Here is a 22,506-nt window from a genome sequence, read left to right as displayed (position 1 = left end):
AACTCGACAACTGGAACTCTAATTATCTCACTTTGGTTGGTAGAATTCAAGTATGTTAAAAGATTCTCTCCTTTAATATTGGGTGTAATTTTATCTTCTTCCTGCTCATTTTATTTAAATCAATTTGGTCTTCTATATAAATCTATTAGGAACATTTTGTGGATAGCCAAGGGATTACTCTAGCAATAAAATGGATAACCAAAGCTTCATAAGGTAATGAATTATGGACATGATCTACACTTATAGTTTGCATTAAAAAGTGGATAATAGTTAGGATTCAAACTACAATCATAAATATTTTTTAGTCAAATCATAATTCTATCTCTAAGCTTTCATTAGATAATTGTAACCTTAACTCTCATCTTAACGCCATCTATTATATATCCTATAAACAATAGGACCATAATAAATATCTGGAATAGGTAAATATAATTTTAACTAAAACCATAATCCTAGGTAAGTTCCCTAACATTAAAGGATCACAATCATTATAATAATCTTAAGCTTAGCCATCATGAAAACTATTAACATAACAAAATTGTAAACCATAACCTTGTCATAATCTTAACTTTGTTTCATCCTGAGACATGAACATGTATAATCCATAATGAGTTCATACAATCCCCCAGTGTCACAAAATAAGTGTACATGAAAGCAAAATTAGCTTGGTGGCTCTTATTTTAAGAAAAGAAACCTTGAACTAAACTAGATATATTTTTTTGGACTATTATTTTATGATTAGACTTAAAAATTTAGTATTTAATGTTTAATTTGACTTAAGTGTTTAACTTTATTTATTTAATTGATATTATTTTAATAAAGATATGTGCATTTATATAAATCTAGTTGATAAATTTTAGATTTAAATTTTATTAAATAGTAATTTTGTCATGTATTATGTTGTGATGTATTTTTGTCATGTTTTATGTTTTATGTTGTTTAAATATATATGCAGATTATATTTTATGGACCCACAGCCACCCCCTCCCCCTCCCATACCCCCACCTCCACCCCCTCCACCTCCACCTCCACCCACACCTCCACCACCCACCACAGATGAGCTCTGTGAGACCATGAGGCATAACCTCAATGACCTCATGAGTGATATAGAGGCTATCCGATGTGAGATGCACCCCCCCTCACCTACTACGTCTTGCAGATAGCATGCAAGGTGTGGTTGACTCCATCCATCACTTTGATTTAGACATCGATTCATTTAGATCATGGAGGGAAAGCATGCATGCCTTCTACTCTGATGGCTTATCATACAGAGAGGTTTATAACCTGGATATAGGTAAAAGGATTTTTCAACATTATTTTGTAAACCCTAAGACGGGTGAACCAATTAGTGATAAGAAGCCTTGCATTTCCATTAGGTGGTGTACACATCTGTGCATAGCAGCATATTTTTGGGAGTGATGGTGGATGGTATTTGACCATCCACCACACACTAACCATGAGGTGCCCATTTACTTCCTTAGGAATTTATGGGTTGAGTTTGAGTTGGGTTTGAAACCCAACTATTTTGATATGAAAGCATTTCAGGGGGTTGGTAGAGGGATGCCTCAAGATAGGCCTAGGGCAAAGCTGAGTGATAGAATGAGAAATCACAGGCAAGCTGAGCCCCTTGTACCTCTTCCTATGCCTGTTGTGCCTACTCCTCACCATCATCATGCAGTTTCATCTTCTTTTACCCATTTCAGTGCCCTTTCGAGCAATTTAGTACAGCAGTGGACGAAGGTGGTACATGCTCCTCCACTTGGACATGTTTGTACTAGCTGTGGAGGCATATGCATAGGCCCCCAGAGCGATCGTGGTGTAGCACACGATGGCCATTATGCTGAGGGTATAGATTTTGATGATAATGTATACGCTGCCCGTGGTGATGGTAGTGACGAGATAGACATGTCATCATTTGTTGACCTCATGTAGCAAGGAGAGCCTGGAGAGAGTCAAGAGAAGTAGGTAAATTTTAATTTCAATATAAATATAAAGTGCACATAATTATTTACTTTCTACATACATGTGTAATTGTATTAACTATATTAATTTGTACTTTTCAAATAACAGAGGATGGATGATATTGTTCCTCCTAGGAGGCAGTATAGTCTTTTTCTGAGACCTAAAGACATTGGCATCCCTTATACGGTATGTACTTTGAATTAAATTGTAAAAATGTACATTCAAATTAAAATTTAATAATATGTGCTCATATGTTCTTTTTATTTGATTTTGTAGGGATTGTCTACATCTACACATATTGATGTTAGTACAAGTCCTACTCCAGTTACCACTGAGGCATAGCCTCAAATACATGCGGTATGAACTTTTGACTGGAGACAAATAATTTGTATTATTTTTATGTATGTACATTATTATTAACTTATAATCTAAAAAATTTTGACCCACATGTATATATATTTTATGTGTTTTGGTTTTACGAACAGGAGCATGGATATCATACTCTTACATATAGGCCTTGGTATAGTCTATTTTTGACTCCATCTTATGATTATCATGCTAGCATAACTGTAGACACATCTATGACATTGGCTACCACTCAGGTATGATATATACATTATATATACATGTTAAATTTATAGTGTATAAAAAATGTAGTGTACAAATTATGTACTTTGTAATTATTCATGTATATTTAATTTTGACTAAATGTTTATGTATCCATAATTTTAGGACTACGTCATCATGAGTGTTGTTGAGAGCATAGGACTTAGCCAGATGGAGGTACCTACATCATCATTTGAGGTAATTATTTTGATTTATGTACATAATGTATAGTTCATTATGCTCTAAAATCAAATTTAAAAAATGTATGTATTTTAAATTACAGGACCTCACCACTGCTGCATTTGGTAGTTTTGACAGTGCGCCTCCTCCCATTACTGAGGGACACCCATCTCATGTGGTATAATTTATTTTATTATGTAGTGAATATTTAATTTATTTGCAAGCTAGATTTTGAGACCCATTTCAATTAAGCATGTACATGATGAGACATGCCTCATGTTACACAGGGTGATACATCTACCTCACATAGTGTTCGACATGATGAGATGACTCATATTACACATGATGATCCATCTGAGTCCTCTTCGTGTGGAGCAAAGAGGACATTCGATCAGATAGATTAGGTCTTGTTGGCACCTATAGATTGTGTTTTTATGATGTATATATTATTTATGATGTATACGCTTTGTGTTAGGATAGTTAAAACTGTATGTTAGACCATGTATTTTTTCACTTCATAGATCATGTTATGATGTATGTTAGACCATGTACTATTTTTTTATGACTTCTTACCATGCTCGTGTATGTAGTAAATATATTACTATGTTTCACCATGTTTTAAATATAGTCAAACCATTTTCTTTATTCTAACATATTTTATTCATGAATATATGACACATTTTGTAAGTATATATGCAAGATGAACAATAATTTTAACTATCTATAGAGCATTATTGGATAAATATCACATCAAATTTATGTATTGAGATTCATACAAATAAAATTGACCTACTAGATTAAAAAATGTATTGATAACGTACCTAACAATGTATCATAAGTGATCTTAATGTGTTGTTTGGTAATGTAAGACTCATTATCACCTAATAAGACCTATTATGTGGTAGTAAACATATGAATACCTATCATAGCCTATAATAGACATAACATGACCTATTAGGACTCCCATGTCCCCTTAAGACACACATGTATGGATAACATACCTAACAATGTACATCATAAGTGATCTCAATGTGTTGTTTGGTAATGTAAGATATAATCAATACAATGAATACAATGAGTAATGATCTAACATATAATCAATACAATGAGTAATTATCTTTAAATTATCATGTGCAAGTGACTTGTTTTTAATATTACAATCAATAGTAATTTGAAACTTCAAACAAATATTTAATTTAAACATGCTTGAATGTAAAAGTAATTGAACAAAATAGGAGGTCATTACTTAAATTGACAATTAATTTATTATTTATCAAGTGCACATACCTTTAACTTTCAAATAGAAGTAAACTCTCATTTTTGAATTAGTTTGTACAACATATTTCACAATATATGTAAGACAATGTCAATGATATATTTATAGTTCATTGAACTCATTTGAAACATAAAATTGGTTGAACACATCTCTTCAAATGAGGTCCTGTAAAATAAAAATGTAAAAAAAAAACACACATGTTAATAAACACATAAATTAATATTCATGGCATCTGAACTATGTAAATATATATGTGTAATTTGTATGTACTTACTATGTGAAATTGCACAAGATGTTGATGTTTGATCCACTTGAACATTTAAATTTGCATAAATTGTAATTGAGACCTAAATAAGAGGTAAATAAGTTCTCTAAATTGGTATTGACAACACAAACATATATGTAATTAAATTATATAAGTACATATATATAAAAATAATACAATAATGAAAAAACTTACATGTGTTTGATTTAAATGTAGTCATCCCACTGTACCATCTGCATCCTCTCTCTTTTGCAATGCATCTATGGTTGTCTCGTGCTTGTCCATTGAAATTGTCCATAATACCTTATTGGAGGGTCTCCCTTTGTATCTTTCTAATTTGATATTTGTTGCCACAACCAAATGAGAATAGTGTAAAATCTTCTTTTCAGTTTGGTAGTCTTCAAATGCTGTCAAACCATTTCTTCTTGTTAGGTATCTACGTAGCCAGGTGTTAGCTACAACAACAAACCTGATTGGATACTCAAAACCATCATCGTCTGCTTAATGACGTCAATTTTTTCTTAGGTTCCACACATCTAGCTAGCCAATACTCAGTCTGTTCATCATTATCACTAGGTGCAATAACAGCATAAACATGTCCTACAAGATAAGATAAAGTATAGAAACACTTTAATCACATGAGTGTACATATGCAAATTATATGAATTGAAGCATGAGATCACAAAAAAATCTAATTAAATTGTGCATACCAAGTTCTATGAGGTCTGAAATATGATCATAGTCTTCTAATGAAAAAGTAACATTTTGGCCTTCATTTATTATATCATCTTCAAAATGCGTGTCAATAGGTGCTAATGATCTTTGTTGCCAATCTTCAACCCATTCTATATTCTCACATTCTTCCCATTCACCTGCAAGACAAAATTGACAAAAACAAGCAAGCTCCCTAAACCATATAGTCCAAGTGTTAGAATCTAAACTCCTAAATGAATGCCATTTAGTTGAACCACTAATTGTATCACAATCATATCTTGAAGGGATATTATTTTCTTCAACTAGGTAGAAGAAACATTTGATTGTAGATTTTTGACTTGATCCCGTGTATAAATATTTGTTACACCATTCAAAGATCTCATGTGCATTTTTGAATTTAGCTTTTTCCTCAAATTTTAATTGCTCTCTACTAAGGGCTCTCTTTACACATGCACTAGCACCATCATTTTCTCCTTTACCATGTTTAGCTTCAGAAAAACTCCACACATGTTGGATGTTAGTTTTATTATGTGTCCTACTCAACCAATAGAACATTCTAGCATTCTTGAATTGTCCTATACAATTATCTAACCATATCCAATGTTGTGTCATTTGAATTTGTCTCTCTTTTAAATTATCATAAAAGACCTTGAAACAATATTGGACAAACTCAGATGAATGGAGTTTATTATCACTTAAATAAAAATGGTACTCTCTCAATATTTTTCGATCCTCCTCTATACTATCAGGTGCATGCCTATAAACTATATGAACATAACTTGTAACTTGCACTGAATTGTAATATTGTGGTTGTACCTCTTCTTGCAGTGCAAGCATGTAGTTCTCTGCAAAGTCAACAACTGAAAGTATAGTACCAATTGGAAATGTATTCTTACATATGCAAAATTTTCCATCAAGCCATCTAGAATATTGAGAGTGTTTAACATATTTTGGTATGATTACATTCTTAAAATCATCCATACATGCATGACAACTAACTTTATCTATAACTAGATCAAACCTTCTTCCAATCTTCCCATCCTTCAATGGATATTCAATAGTTTTGAATCTTTTTACCTCAACTAATTGTTGTCCAAAAGTAGTCAAAGCATTTTCATGCAAACATTCATCTAACAAAGAAAGATTACTGTACATATCACATGTACTAGAAAGAGATGCATTGAAAAGAAAGTATTGATCATTAGGTGGCTTACAAAACAAACATCATATGAAATCTTTTATAGTTTTAGGTGGTATTTTTATACCACATTCTTGCAACATTTCTTTACTATGCATGGTACCACGTATAGATTGAAATACATCATAATGGTAACAAAATTGAATATGAATTTTACAACAACATGTGATTCTTTCCTTGTTAATCCTTACATACCATGGTTTACACTTTTCAAAAGATCTTTGACTAATGGTAATATTTAATACCTTACCATCTACAATTTTTTTAAACAATTTAGTTTGAGTCATGTCCAAAAGGTGTTTAGGATGTGGATCATGTATTTTTGACCCAATTCTCAATTTAAGAACATCTCTTGAATTAGGTGATACTCTTGTATTATCATGCCAAAAAATTTCAATCAAACTTTTGATTTCACTAGTAAGTTTCATATCACATCTCGAGAGTCTACCACTAGAAGTCCATAAAATATTTGCTAGATCACATTAAAAGTTAACTCTTCTCTTTATAGCTCTTTCTAAAGTCTTATGATTCACATTAAGATATCCACTTATGTTGGTAATCAATCTTTTGTCAGATGTTGATTTGTTAACTAAAGCTATTGTTATTGCTCGTTGTGTTGCATTCTTATCTTTAGACCGACTTCTCTTTCCAATAACATCAAAAGCACTAGCAACAGTGGATAGAACTTGTTTTAAAGACTCATTTTTATTCTTGGGTTTTTCATACGTTCCCAACCTTCTCATTACTTTTCGCATTTTAGACATTTTAATTAGTTGCAACATTAGCTGACATTGAAACCCAAATTTCATATTATAAAAAAAATGCCTATACAATCTATTAGCATGTGTCCTAATTTTTGTCCATGAAACCAATCCCTCAACATTATCTAACACGTCATTAGGAATATGAAAATTATGTTCAGACACTTTACTATCATCCTAACATGTTTGTTCAGTAGTTGGTGTTTCTATGTCTACATTCATGCAATTTTTATTTTCAGGCACTTTACTATTTTCACTATTATTTGAGATTTGAATATCATTTTCAAATTTTCTTGGTATTTCTTTCGGGCAGGCATTTCAATTGCAGTGTTTTGTGCATGATCATTTGACAATTGCTTCTCATGAAGAAAATCTAAATCATTTAAATTGTACCTTGCTTCTAAAAAATCACCAATTTCATCACGAGAGAAAATTTGAGGGTTTGGAGACACACCTATATTGAATGCATGATTAGAATGTGCACCTGAATTTTCTTGTATTGGGTTCTCTTCTTTGACCTCTTCATCCATCGTGATATCCTTAATGTCTTTCTCCTTTGAAACATTGTTCAAGTCTCTAATTCTTTGTCTTCTCTCTTATTGACATTGTGCTTCATTCTCTTTATTTGTTGTAATCTCCTCATCTGTCAGAACTCTTGCTTTCTTCTTTCTTCGTTGTTTTGATCCCATGTTTGCACCAATTTTAAATTTGAATCAGTAGCCTGCAAATTATATAAGAGGACAAGAAAATAGAATAAGCATGATGAAATTCGGTGTTGCAGGTCGAAACTGTTGTTCAATCATTTCAATCATTGAAATTGGGTCGGTGGGGCAGCTTTTGGGGCCCAATGGGTACATTAGAAATGGGTACCTAATTTCTTAAAAATTGAGCACTTGATTCTTTAAAAATCAGGTACCCATTTATAAATCGAGTACCCAATTTTTAAAAGAATCGGGTGCTTGATTTTTAAGAAATTGGGTACAATGGTTCAAAGCAATCAGGCACCCAATTTTTGAATTACGAATCGGGTGCCCGATTTTTTAGACGTGAGCGAGAATTTGGTATGGCCCCTAACTTTTGCATGGGGTTTTGCCTTGGGGAAAAGCATGGCATAGGCTTGGTCCCACCAAGCCATGTCTTTGTGGTCTTTTTTTTTTCTAAGGCATATCGACAATTTCTAGTATTGTCGTAATTTTTTTATAGTCATTCCTATTGAATTTTTTGACAAGACAAAAACCCATTATAGGTCTTATTGTTCTGATTTCAAAAATGTAAATTTTATAGTGTTATTAGTTTATTTTCTATTTTTCTATTATTTATTAATCAAAACTATCTCCTAAACATTAAAAAGTGACATTCACTAAAACTTTAATAACTTTTTTATTTTATAATTTTTCTTAAATTAATTTATATGTCATCAATATAAATACAATTCTTTTGATGTTAAAATTTTATTTTTTTTGAAAAAAGTGAGATTTTGATCAAATTATGTGGTTCGTACACAAGAGGTTTTAAAATTTACCTTTATAGCCAATTAATAATTAATAATAATAAAATTATTCAATAAAAAATTAAGAAAAAATATTTTCATCAATCTTAGGTGTATTAGGTAACTCCCTTTAAAAGGATTTGCAAAAATTCATTTATTTGTGTCAAATTATGGTTTCCGTACATGAGCATGGTATGGTCCTGAAACAGGCATTTTGAAAAAGTGGTTTTTAAAGATCCATACCAAAAATAATAATCTATCATATGGGTGCACAAATAAATTACATATTCAAAAACTAGATTCTGAACACTAAAATTTTTATTTCTGAAGTTTTTTAATATTCAATATCTAAATACCTCAAATTTTGACATCAATTGACAAAAAATTTCAAAAACAGGAAAAACACTTCCACTTTTTGGCCAAAAGTGAGACCCAACTTCTTGCACTGACCCCATTAATCTAAGAAAACTTAAGTGTAATAAGTGAATACGTATTTACACCAACACCACCCCTTAAGTGCAACTTAGGGGAATGCACTTAAGTTTACAAAACTAGGATGAAGTGCATAATGGGTCCTAACTACTAGGCCATGTTAGGTACCCATGTACAAAATGAAGATGCAAATCTCTCATAAAGCAGGGAAAGAGGGAAATCCTCATGGGACAAACCCTCCCCCAAAAAAGAGAGGTGAAAGAGGATGCATGAATGGGTGGAGTAATCAAGACCCCCCCATTGTGACATACATTGAGTGTATACAAGAGAAAAATGGAGAAGGACAAAACCTCCTAAAAGGAAAAAGTCCCCCCCAAAAAGGAGAAGAAGGAGATGAGGTAGTCCCCCCCAAAAAAGAATGTGTGCCAATCAGTGAGGAATGCTCTAATGTAGAAGCTGATCCATGTCTTTTGAATGATGTTCCTCCCTTTTGGAAGAAACAATGGCAAGGGTACCTGTGAGATACAACCCCTATATGGAGAAAAAATCTCTATGATGACCAGTGTTTCTAAACCCTATCCAAAAGTCCCTATGTCGATATTGATGATGGCTTCCTCCAAAACTACTAAAGAGAAGTGCAGATCGAACAAGGAGTGTGGTAGAACCTACTTCAGGAAACCAACTGTCTTCTTAAATGTGAAAGAGACCTCTTACATATGCTATACATAAGAATCCACAATCATGCCAACCTAGAAGGATTGATCATGTAGAGAATGTGCAATAACTATAGAAGAATCAAACTCAGCAAAGAGAAGTGAGAAATCATCATAAAAGTCTCCCATATCTATTGTGTGTGACTCCAAGAATAGAGCTGAAATGTTTGGCAAGAAATCATCACCTAGAAGACCTTGTGTACCCTGAAGTGCTAAAGTACATGAATCTATCACTACAGCAAATGATGGAATGTCTACCTCAAAGAGAAGAGGGATGTCATCAATAATGTCTCCCACATCTTCAATGTGAGACTCCATGAATAGGCCTACGAAGGTAGATTAGGAAGACATAAAGTATCTTGCTGCACTAAATCCAAAGCATCTGTGGTTGGAACATGATCAATAGGAGCAACAGGAGCTGGAGTTGTGATCTCATCTGAAGTTGAAGAAATTATAGCTAGAGTGACTGGATGTAGAAAGTCCTCTGGAGATGGAGGATCACATGGATCTCCATATGCTTCCCAAATAGACCATCAAATATGACAAGGAAAATGTGTCAATCTAAGAGGACCAAAAGATTCCCTACTCATACTCTGATGCAAAAATTGATTAAGCTTGATAATATATGTCCAATCAAAATGTGGTGGCATTGAATAGAGATAAAGAAGCAATCCTAGATGTTTTCTTAGATGGTCAATTATCAAAGTCCTCCATTTGTAATAGTTCCTTGTTTTCAACTATGGTCTAATACCAAACTGACAAATCTGACAAGACTTCATGAGATCAATCAATGAACCTCCAAGAAATCAAAAAATCCCCCCTAAAGAATGATTTAGGCACTTAGTAACCACTTGCTAATTTAGGGCCTATTTTTAAAAGTAGTATTTTTGTCTACAAAACCTATAATGTGATTGCAGATCTGGAAAGTAGACAAAAAAATTGCACTTTCAAAAAAAAATGGAACCTAATTTGGAGTCCAGCTGAGCCTGTACTAAGCATTTTAAGTGGTAAAATTTAAAATTTTGGAGTTGTAGAAAAATTCAGGAACAAGATCTCAAACCACCTACACCAATGTGTAGGTCACAAAATTCTACCCTAAAACAAAAAAAAATTGCTCACAAAAAGGAGATCGTATAAGGGAGATATCACTGTTTGAAAATTACTGCTACTATTTTTTTTTTGAATCGTCGCCACGTCTCCAAAAATCAAATGGCTCTAGAGTTTGCCTTAGATGTCCAATTTGGATGAAACACAATCCAATCTGGGAGTTTTTGGACCTTCTAAATGTAATGCAAATATCAAATTTGCACCAACAAGCTTCAATCTTCACTTGCAAAAAGTCTCTCATATGGTCATATGGTTCAAAAAAATCTAGAAAATAATGCAAATCCAAAAAAAATAGTAGAGATGCAGATGAAAAAAATGCAGATCTGAAAATTAAATATACAGATATGAAATGATCATACCAATGCTGCAAATCGGTCCTTCAAGGTGCTGGTTTGTGAAAAAAAATTGCCTCAATTTTGACTATGCCTAGGGTAGTCAAAATTATAGTCAAAATTCATCAAATCAGCATTCTAGATGCAATGGTGAGGTTAGATATGATGCTAGACACTCCTAATTTCTGTGATACTCTAGAGTTAGGCTATAGTGATGAACCAAGATGATGGTCTCGAATAGCTATGTGATGAGAAAGTCTCCAAGCTCTAATACCATGTAAGAATTTTCCTAAGGGCAAGATTCACCGAGGAACTAAGAACTCAAACACAAGCATAGAGTAGACCAACGTGAGAGAGAGAGAGAGAGAGAGAGAGAGAGAGAGAGAGAGAGAGAGAGAGAGAGAGAGTATGATCAAACTAATGATATATTCAATATGCCATGATAAGAGTAGACTAGGAGAGCCTGTATATAAAGGCCTCTCAGGAAGCACCTAGAATGTCTCTAGAAACAACTGGGAGATAAGACAATTAAACACCTTATCCAACATTCTAGATGAATTGATAAGAATGACAAAGTGTCATATATGTGTGTAGAACATTCTTGTGTTGTAGATAACATGTGCTTAAAAGAGGTGCAGACCCCTGTGTTGTCAACATGACAACTCACAAGAGTGCACAAACTCCTAGGTAGAAAATAAATAAATAATAAAAATATGCATTAACCTAAGTAAACTTAAGTAAGTGTAATAAGTGAATACATATTTACACCAACAAATATTTTGTTAATAATTATTATATAATATAATTATTATTATGGATAGTAATTATTGCTTTATTTATAACTTTGAAATTATTATTAATGATGTAATATGAATTTTGATTAATTAAATGATTTTGATCTTTAGTAAATTAATCAATTATTATTAAATCATTTAATGAATTTCAGATGGAAGTTTTTTAATTAGCAAAATATATTTGAAAAGTAAATTAATAATTGAAATTGGGAAATTGACCATTTAGTAAACTCAGAGTTTTGGTCTAGTTGGTTCAGTGTATTTTTTAGAATGAATTCCTATATTCTAGGAACTTTGAATTAATTGTGAACTTAGGAAAATGTGGATTTTCCTTAAACAAGTCAATTATAAATGGAAATGATTTATATTACTAGGGAAATGCTATTATTCAAAAACCTTGGTAAATATTATACTTTGAAAAGACAAAAATTGTGTCTCTTTTGATTATTGAACCTTGTGCTTGTTTGATAATGAATTGAACTATGAAATTATGTTTAAACAACTTTATATGATTTGTTGAATCATCTAGGATTCTAGTAAACTCAGAAACCTTAGTGAATCTGGCAACTAGAGAAATGGAAACTCAAACCTTGATTGAGATTTAAAACATTATGAACTATAATATTTGGAAATGAAAATGGATACTTAAAACCTATAAGTGAAAATTGAACTTGTGTGTTTTCGAAACTTGATGTATCAAGAAATTACTTTTGTATGTTGTAGTACCTCTCTCATTTGACTTATGTAAGTTGTCCTGATGGATGCAACCTTGTTGATCTTTTGTTGGGATGGGATCATGATTGTGACCTTGAGTGGTCTACACCGTTGAGGTGTTTGGATTTATTTTTCTGTATCAGTTGCTTTGATTATGCTTTGACCAATTTATGAGATTATGTTTTGATTAATGGTTCACTGAGGTTTGTGCCAGTTCTTACCAAGATCGATGTGGTATCATGAGGTTTTTATGTGATTACCTTGGGATGTGTATATAGATTGCACTGTGTACTTTTTACCATGCTACACTGGACTAGGTTCATGTAGCAGTGATTAGTCATGTTTATGACTATGTTTGCTTGTGTGTTTTAAGTGCCTTTTTGTTGATTCTTTAAACAATCATTATTAAATGCTTAAGTAATTAGAAATGGATTGTTCATATTGGATTATTTGGTTATGTGCTATGGACAATTACCTTGTCATATTTTGATCTGAGAGATATTTGTTACTTATATGATGATTTACATTTGAGATGACCTGAGGGTCAGATGTTATACTTTGATTTCAGTATTATGGATAGTAGACTACTATTTGAGTTAATCATATTGCATGATGATGCCATTTTGAGATGACAGTGTTTTTTATGATGATATCTGGTTATCTGGTATTTGGACATATCTCTGATTATGTTAGGTGATGGATTTAATGCTATGGTTATTTACTTCATTCCTGCAATGTTTATTTTAGTATGTTATTTTCCACTATAGTTTTAGATGGTAGATGTATCTCCTTGATCTTAGCATCTTGTTGATTATGCACTCGAATGTTCACTCCCCGATCTATGTGGATCCGATACTCCCCGATGTGGAGGTTCTAAACTTAGTTTTTCTCTGTTTTTCCCCTTTTGTGTTTTCCTTATGTGTTTTTGTATTTCTATGGGTGACATTTTATCAGCATGGTGTTGCCCTCCTTTACAAATGTCACACGATACTTTTTAGTGTTGTATTAAAGTATCGCATGGGTTTTGTAAAAAAGTCTTTATGGGCTGATAGCAAGCACTTTTCGATTTGATTCAAACTTTTTGAGAGTTGTTTTGGATACCCTTTTCGGTGTTCTTCAACCCTATTTTGTTGCTTTTGGATTCAGGTCATTTTCTTTCTAATCCTTTTTGCATGTTTCTGTTGTAGTCCTTGGGGGTTTAAAATATATCATTTAAGTATGAGTAATTCCTTATACTTAAGATATATTTTAATATATGAGACAAATCTTTTGAGATAGGTTTCAGACCTCTCAGAGATAAGATAAAGATTCTAAGAAATTTTAGGGCTTTAGAAATCCAGACTTAGCCAATTTTCAAGGCTTCAGGATTTCAAGCTTAGCCAAATTTTAGGTTTTTGCATTCTACCCCAACTTGGTGTTTTGTTGATGAGTGGTCATTTCTTGATCCCTCATCATGTGCATTGTCATTGTTGGCTTTGTTTGTGTGTGTCAATTTGGTAGTGGCATTTGGAGATTCGTTGGTTGCCGAGATTATGGTGAAATCTTCCACTGCGATTGTTGTGATCCTTATATGATGTTGTCATGTGCATTCATACTTGTAAAAAATAAATAAAAAAATATTGGCTTGTATTTCATCCTTGTTTTCAAGGATTTCCAAGTGGGGTATTACATATGTACTCATTATGATGTGTGGTTTACTGTTGTGGGTTTCAAGGTTGAATTAGTTTTGACCAAATCAAGATGTTGACCAAAGCCTTGAGAGTTTTGTTTTGTGATGTCATGATGATGTTTTGGTTACAATCTTTTATACCCAACCATGGTGATGTGTTAATTATGTTCTATAATGAGTCTGATATGTTGATTGTTATTGCTTTCTAGTGTTCTTGTGTGGAATTGAGGTGAATGGTATGGCTTTTTTTATATAACCTTTGAGTCTTCAATCAGTTGTCTTTGGATTTCTTTCCAATCACTTGTATAGGACTAAGGTAATTATTGTAATTTATTTTGGTGATGTCATGTGATGTCATGAGTTTGGTATATGTATACTTGATGTTTGATTAGTCATGTTAGGATGATTGTAGTGGTCAGATCTATGATTTTGATCAGTGATGTTTCAATGCTTTCCAGTTGCTTGTTTAAGAACTGATGTGTGATTTATGGTCGTATGAGACCTTTTGATTTTATTGAGCTTAGGGAAGGTTATCTGTATGTCTTGTTGGGAAGTAGCTTGCAATGGAGGTTGAGGCCCTAAAGAGGTTGACAGGTAACCCATTGTAGGTTATTTTAATAAGTGATAATATTTCATTAAATGAGTTTAAAATGATTTAATAAGATATTAGTACCACAAAAAATCACTAGGGGACCTAAGTATTAAAAGACTAGTTGGGTAACCTTAGAGTGAACTCGTTAGTATGCATTGTCAATATGAAAGGATACTAGTGCCATGTAGAGTCACTAGGGGGTCAGAGTATTAAAAGACTACACCAAGTAACCTTAGAGTTGGCTCATGCAGTGGTACTTGCCCACTTACATAGTATATTCCCTATGTGTCATTGTTTCCTTTGGGCTTAGATGTCATTTATATCTTGGTACCTTTGAGTTATATTTGTTTTAGGTTTTCCTTGACTTAGATGTTGGATTTGAGTTTTGAGTTTGTTATCCTATTTGGGACTAGAGACTATCTCCTCAACATGGTGGGTGTAGACCTTTTTGGGTTACCACAAGGCTAGGTGGTAGTGCTATTTACTTTTACCATTAAGATCTGATAGTTTGATTGTCATGGCTGGAGTTCCCTATTTTGTATCTCCTTCATTCTATTTTTATGTACTATGATGGATGGTTATACCTTTTGAATTGTATTTCATTTCATGGATCTTATGAGATGTTGTTGTAATCTATTTTTATGATGTATATTCTTTTATCCCTTCATACCCTTTAACTTGTAGAGTGGATGAAGGTGCATTTTGATTATTGCCAAGTGGTATTCAAGATAATTGTATATTATTTAAATGTAATCATACTTGTACATTATTCTTTGATGTGGATTTATTATATATTGGATTTAGTGTTAATTAAAATTAAATTTGATTCATCATCATGGGACCCTTAAGAGTTGCAACATATTTACATGTTGTTGATGTATGAGTGTATGTTATTGCTTCCACTATTCCATTACTATTGTTGTATATTATCTTTAAAAAAAAAATGTTTGAAAAACTTAGTAAAACTTTAGGTTAACTTCTTTTGGGTTCCCTAGTGGGGCGTTACAATTTAGATAGTTCACACATCATAGCTAATTGAGTTTCTTGCTCTCTTTTCAGATTCCTGACTTCTTCATTTAGGGCATTATTCCTCTTTGTTAGATTTGCAATTGCTTCATCAAAATTCTTAGGAGTTCGTATCTTCAAATAATCCTATAGTGTCTATCTCTTTATATTGAGTGTCATTTTGTTGTATTCCCATTTCCTTTCTTCTCTTTAATGATTGATGCAATTCATCTCTTGCTTCTTTCAACTGATGTTGAACAACTGTATTTCAATCTTCTAGTTCTCAATGTTCTTTCACATTTTGTAGACTTCCAATATCTTCAAGATCTTACTTTGCAAGTTTTGAAACTTTCCTTCAAGAGAACTTTTCTCTGATGCCGATTGTTAGAAATAACAATGGGAAAATAAGTTTTGAGGGGGAGTTAATTAGCACTTAAAAATTTTACCTCTAAAACATATAACCTTCATCCATCTCATAACTTAACATGTTAATTGAAATAAGTAAGCATGTATCATATCCACAGAATAAAGTATTTAACACATGAGTTATCTAGAAACCCTCTAATGAGAAGGTAAAACTGAGATGGGGATGACACCCACAAATATACACTACTATAGCAATAGAGTGTGGCTAATTATGGCTACAAAGTTTTGATCATAAACAATGATCTACCTTGTGAGAGATCTTCCCTATTAAAGGCTTACAAAGACTATTAGGTATAACCTTGCTAAAGGATTTAAACTCATAATTAAGTAAGCACTCAGTTAAGAGATTTATAATACCCTATTAGGACTATTTTTTTAAGAGATTTACCATGTATCATCTATTAGAATGATTCAACACTTGATCCTTCGGTTAGCACCTTTCTGCTTGATGTCAAATTTCCTCTTTGTTGGCTATCACTTGATCCTTCTAATCAAATCTATCTTCTCTAAGCATTTCCTTTCTTGTCTCTGTTCTTCTCAAACTAATTCTTCATTGCATAACTCTATCTTGGCCATCTTCTCCATCACAAATGTCATCTATAATATTAGCATTTGTCTCCTTCATACATTCATTCACTTATATTGTTCTTCTTAGGGCTTGTCTCCTTAAATAGGCATTATGGAGATGGGCTAGGTCATGGTCAATGATTATGGTTGATCCTTATTATCATCTTAAGGTTCCATTAATTTGATTGGTTGCATGTGTTGCATAGGGATGCATAATATGGATCCATCCTTATATCTTATAATCAAAATTTCATTTTCACATCGAGTAAAAAATAGTTTACATAGGATTTTGTGCCATAACAAAGAACTATGTCATTGATTGTTCATTTGGCATCAATAGACTCTAATGCTTAGCCTTCACTATGCTCTTTCTGCTAATACTCAATTTCTAAATGACTGGGCTCTTATTGTTTCTTGGCACATAAGTCACTCAACACACATTGTTTTCTTAGAACCTTCTATTTTCTTGGCACTTGAGTGACTCAATGCACACTGACTACTCAACACCTACTAGTGTTTGATACTAACTATCATATTACTTGGCATGTATTGTCTAGAACTTAGGCTCAACATGCTTTGATCACTAGGCTCACACTAATCACTCGGCTCACTCTGATCACTCCACTTACACTATTCTTTGCTAGATAATGAATAAGTGTTTTATCACTATAATGTCAAAACCAAAATGAGATTAACAATTTATGCATCACTTTACTAGGTTTTCTCAATCTTGGTAATCCTCTTACTCTTTACATCTTACTAATGTCTATGAAATTATTGAAGTTCACATGACACAACCTCTTATGCCATAACCAAACATCTTCAAATTTTGCAAATAAATATGTATCTTCATATTAGTCTAGATAGAATAGGTTACTTCTTTTTCTCTCCACTTCTTATTAATTCACCAATAGCATAATAGATTTTTTCCTTCTTGTTTTGCAATTCAACTATTTAGCCTGAACTATTCAGTTGTGCCACACTCAACAAATTGTATTTCAGTACATCAACCCAATATTCATTATCATGTCTGATGTTTTCATTTAATATACTAGATCATTTACCTTTCATATAACATAGTGCATTAGTTTCAAACTTAACATAACTTCCATTATAATATTCTAGGTTTTCAAATGTACTTGTATCAACAATCATATGATATAAGTAACTACTATCATATATTCATCTATCATTCTTAATAACATGTGAAATAAGAGTAGTTTTCTCACATTTTTCATCTTCATTAGATTCATCTTTCATTGCAACATAAAAAACTTCTTCATCATGTTCATCAGAATCACTTTTAGGGCCATCTTCTTCTCTAATGTAACAAGATTTCTTACCTTTTTTCTTATTGTCTATATTACCTCAGTTGCCTCTATTGCCTCACCTTCCTTGGTATTTTTTGTCTTTATTTTCCTCATTTTCATCATTTTCAAAACATCTTGCTACAATTTGACCAACTTTGTTACATGTAAAATAGATTATAGGAAGTTTACCTATGTATTTTTCTTTTCCTCTTGGTAGCCTTCTTGTCAATAATGCTTCTAGATCATTAAGGAAATTATCTAATGTATTGTCACTATTCAAAAGCTTACTCTTTGAAAAAAAAAATTAGATCCATTAAGGATTAGTTGAGACTTGAAAGTAGATTTAGCAATAGAAGGTGTATAATTATCAAAGTTTGGCAATTTGAATGTATTGAATCTATCAAATCGACTATCCAAAATTAAATAATTACTAGGTGTACATTTTAGTTCTTGTATTATAGAAACTCTAATGACATAAATAGGAAGTAAATTTCTCAACACCTTTCTTAACATAGTCTCATCAAATATGTCATCTCCAACACTTCTAATTGTATTCACAAATTCTTTGATTTGAGCTTAATATTGGGCAATATTTTCTCCTTCTTTCATTTTCATGTCATAAAACCTGCCTATTAGACTTTTATCTTTATCCCTTAACACATTCTTGTCTTCTCCATGTATTTGTGCCAACTTGTCCCACATTTTGTTTACATTAATAAAAACCTTAACATCATCAAACTCAACATAACTCAGGGAAGATGTCAGATCTATCATCATTTGATTACACTCCTCGTTCCATTTCATTTTCTCAACTATCATTGGTCTAGGTAATTCTATGTATTCATTTTTTAAGTAGTATAATGTATAATCTCCAACTACAAATAAGTACAATCTCATTAGTCATTTCCATGTTGGGAAGTTCTCTTTGTTAAGCTTGGGTACCTCTCTCTTATCCATCTCGATCTTTAGCATAAGTCCCTTTAAAATTTCCTTACAATCAACAAATCTCTGATACCAATTGTTATAATTTTTAGAATAACTGAGAGGGGAATTGAATCAGTATCCTTGGTTCTAGATGTGCTAATTTCTCTATTAAAAAATTCAATCAACTTAATAAAACTCATAAATCTATTCATCCTGTTGGATAATGTTGTCCTTGATGTCACACAAATGTCATATCAGTCATTAGTCTCAAGTTCACCGAGCTTAAACAGCCTGCAATGCAATCTACAGTGCTGATTGAGCTCACTCGATCATCGAAGGAAATGTTGAAGATAGTGTTAACCAAGCTAACTCTATCAACAAAGGAAAGGTGAAAGACAGTGTTCACCGAGCTCACTCGATCAATGAAGGAAATGTAGAAGTCAATGTTAACCGAGCTTCACTCAGTCTCCAAAGGGTAGTTTCCACCGAGCTCACTCGGTCATCAAAGGAATCATGGAGAAGTCAGTGTTAACCGAGCTTCACTCAGTCTCCAAAGCGTAGTTTCCATCGAGCTCACTAGGTTATCTTAGGAAACTCAGTACTTACCGAGTTCTCCCGGTGATTGAAGGATTGTCATGAAGTTTGTTGTATTAATCGAGCTCAGTCGGTTAACACAGGAATTATTTTTTGAACAAAGTTTACCATGCAGGGTCGGCCAGTATAGGGATTTACAAATTAATTACTTCTAGCCAACTATTGTAATTGTTTGTTTAGTCAGTAATTCGAGCTGACTAAGATAATCTAAAAGGTATATATGGTCATTCAAGTTATGAATTAAAGTATGTGTGAGATTGTGAAAAAAAAGTTATGAATGCGAATTATAGTATGAAATGAAAAGGCAAATGTTGAGCAAAGTCTGATGAAGGATCAAATGTGTTGAAGGATCTATAAAGTTGCATTTGATCAGTAAGGATCCAGTCAAGCATAACACAGATCTATAATAAAAAAAGATAAGTTGTACATTATATCAGGTCACTTCATTGTTACTTTCTAACTATTGTAATAGTGAATTCAAAATCTCTTAATAGAGTTGGTTTAACAGCCATTCATTAAATCCTCTAACAAGGTGACAGTTCAGTTGAATTGTTCTAAAGACCTCTAGCAAGGCCACTCCTAACAGGGTGATTAAATCCTTTAAAAAGGTCACACCTAACAGTATGTTTTTGTAACCTTTAACAGGGTTGGCTCCTAACAGGGCTCACTTCAGAAGAGTGAAAAATAGTATCTAGTTACATTGGTGGTTTTTTCCATATTGGGTTTCCATGTTAAAATTGGTGTCTCTTGTGTTCTTAATTGCTGAATTGATGTGTGCATGATAACATATCAGTTCTTAATATTTATCATTTACTACATTATCAAGTTTTAGCATTTTATATTAATCAGATCAAGGGTATATTCAGACATCTTAGGGACTGTGGAAAGTTTTGTAGTAACTGATTCACCCCCTCCCCCTCTCAGTTACTCTATTCTCATTTCCAACACATCCAATATAGAAATTCATTAGTAATACAACTTATTATTAACTCTCTTTTTAGTTTTTATTGACTTGTAGAAATGTATAATATTAAACAACATAACACATGAAGTAATCATTCACACAAGCATGACACCAAGATTTAACATGGAAGCTCAATTTGGGAAAAACTACCAAGTAACATGCTACCACTTTTTCACTCTTCTAAAGTGAGCTCAGTTAAGAGCCAACTCTTTTAAAGGTTACAAAATAACTCTTAGGTGTGACTGTATTAAAGGATTTAATCAGCCTATTATGAGTGGCTTTGTTAGAGGTCTTCAAAACATCCCATTAGAATGTCACCTATATTAAAGGATTTACAATATGACTTTTAAGTCAACCTTGATTAATGGATTTTATTGTCATAATGATTAGAAAGTAATAGCTAGGTTGATCTAATAAAATACAAATCACTTTCCAAATTTAGATCACTATTTGTCTCATTATTGATTCATTGATTGGTCTTCATAATATTCTCCATCTCTAATCTTCTTGGCAACACTTCAAGAAATCCCTCTTCAACCAACTTCTAACTTTTCCTGTTCAACTTTGTTCTTCACCTTTTTGTCTTCATAAATTTATCAGTCCAACAATATCCAGTCTTCACCACCCATATAAATCTCTCCTATACCTCCTTAAATAGGTAAATTTGATCTTTTTCTTCTTAAATAGAACATTAGATCTTAGGATTCAATTAGATTCATCAAATTTGTTCATCTTTTTGTAATTCTTCTTTTTTCCTTGAAACTTCTAGAAAATATTCATTGAATCTTAGCCTTAGATCACTTAACAAACCTAATGCATGCATTAATTATTTCATCTCATCAATCCTTATATTTAACACATTTTGACCAATATATAAATTCAATTATGTCAACCTCAAATCTTAATTATTTCACAAACTGTCAATTTGTTGACACTTAGTCATCACTATGTTCTTTATCTTGACCATTACTCTGTAACTCAATCATAACTAATGTACCTCATTCATCTTACATTGAATCGCTTATCTTATATACTAACTTTATTAACCTTCACTATGCTTGATCACTACTTCAAATTTCCCTTCATCTTGCACAATCATTGCTATTACTCAACTTAGTTCCTTAATCTTCTACTCAATAATGATTTTCTACTTAGGTAGACTAATGTATTACTTAACTTTTTCACTTACACCAACCATATCATTTTCACTTCAACACATTTTTCTTCTCCACTTAATAAAATAATTAAACAACACATTCTCTTTTCAAATACTAACTAATCAAATTACCTTTATAGTTCTATCATACTTACTTTTCTCTACTCAACTCTTTACTCAACCACTACACTATCTTGTTATCTCTCTTTTAAAATCTTCTTCATCAATTAATGATATGATACTCTACATTGTTAGCATATGTCTTCCTAGTTAGGTTTGACATCAATGAAAAAATAACAATTATTCCAATTGTATTTCCAACAATATAAGTTTTAAGTAAAGTTCTCAAAACTCTCTTACCTATTTATGCTATAAAAATATCTAAAATTTAGGAAGTTAGAGCAATGCATAGTAATGATCTTACTCTTGATGGCTTTATTGTTAATTTGACTACATTTGAATTAAGAAACTTTTATAATAGTGTACCAATAATTGGGAATGATTTCAAGACTTCACTAACTATTAGTGGTTCAAAGAAAGATAAGAGAAGTAAAGATAAAAGTGAGTCAAAGTCAGAGGATGATCTAGATGAGATCGTATCTCTCATAGGAAGGTTGCTAAGAGGTAAAGGTAAATTACCTCTTATATGTTTTAAGTGTAATGAAGTAGGTATTTTTTCTTCTAGATGTCCTATCAACAATAGGAATCACAAATATGATAAGAAGGATCACAAATATAGAAATAATAAAGACTTCA

Source organism: Cupressus sempervirens, chromosome 1 (assembly GCF_028749045.1).
Source record: "Cupressus sempervirens isolate cs-2001-9-10 chromosome 1, ASM2874904v1, whole genome shotgun sequence".
In the NCBI taxonomy this organism is placed as follows: domain Eukaryota; kingdom Viridiplantae; phylum Streptophyta; class Pinopsida; order Cupressales; family Cupressaceae; genus Cupressus; species Cupressus sempervirens.
Note: the sequence above shows the minus strand (reverse complement) of the source record.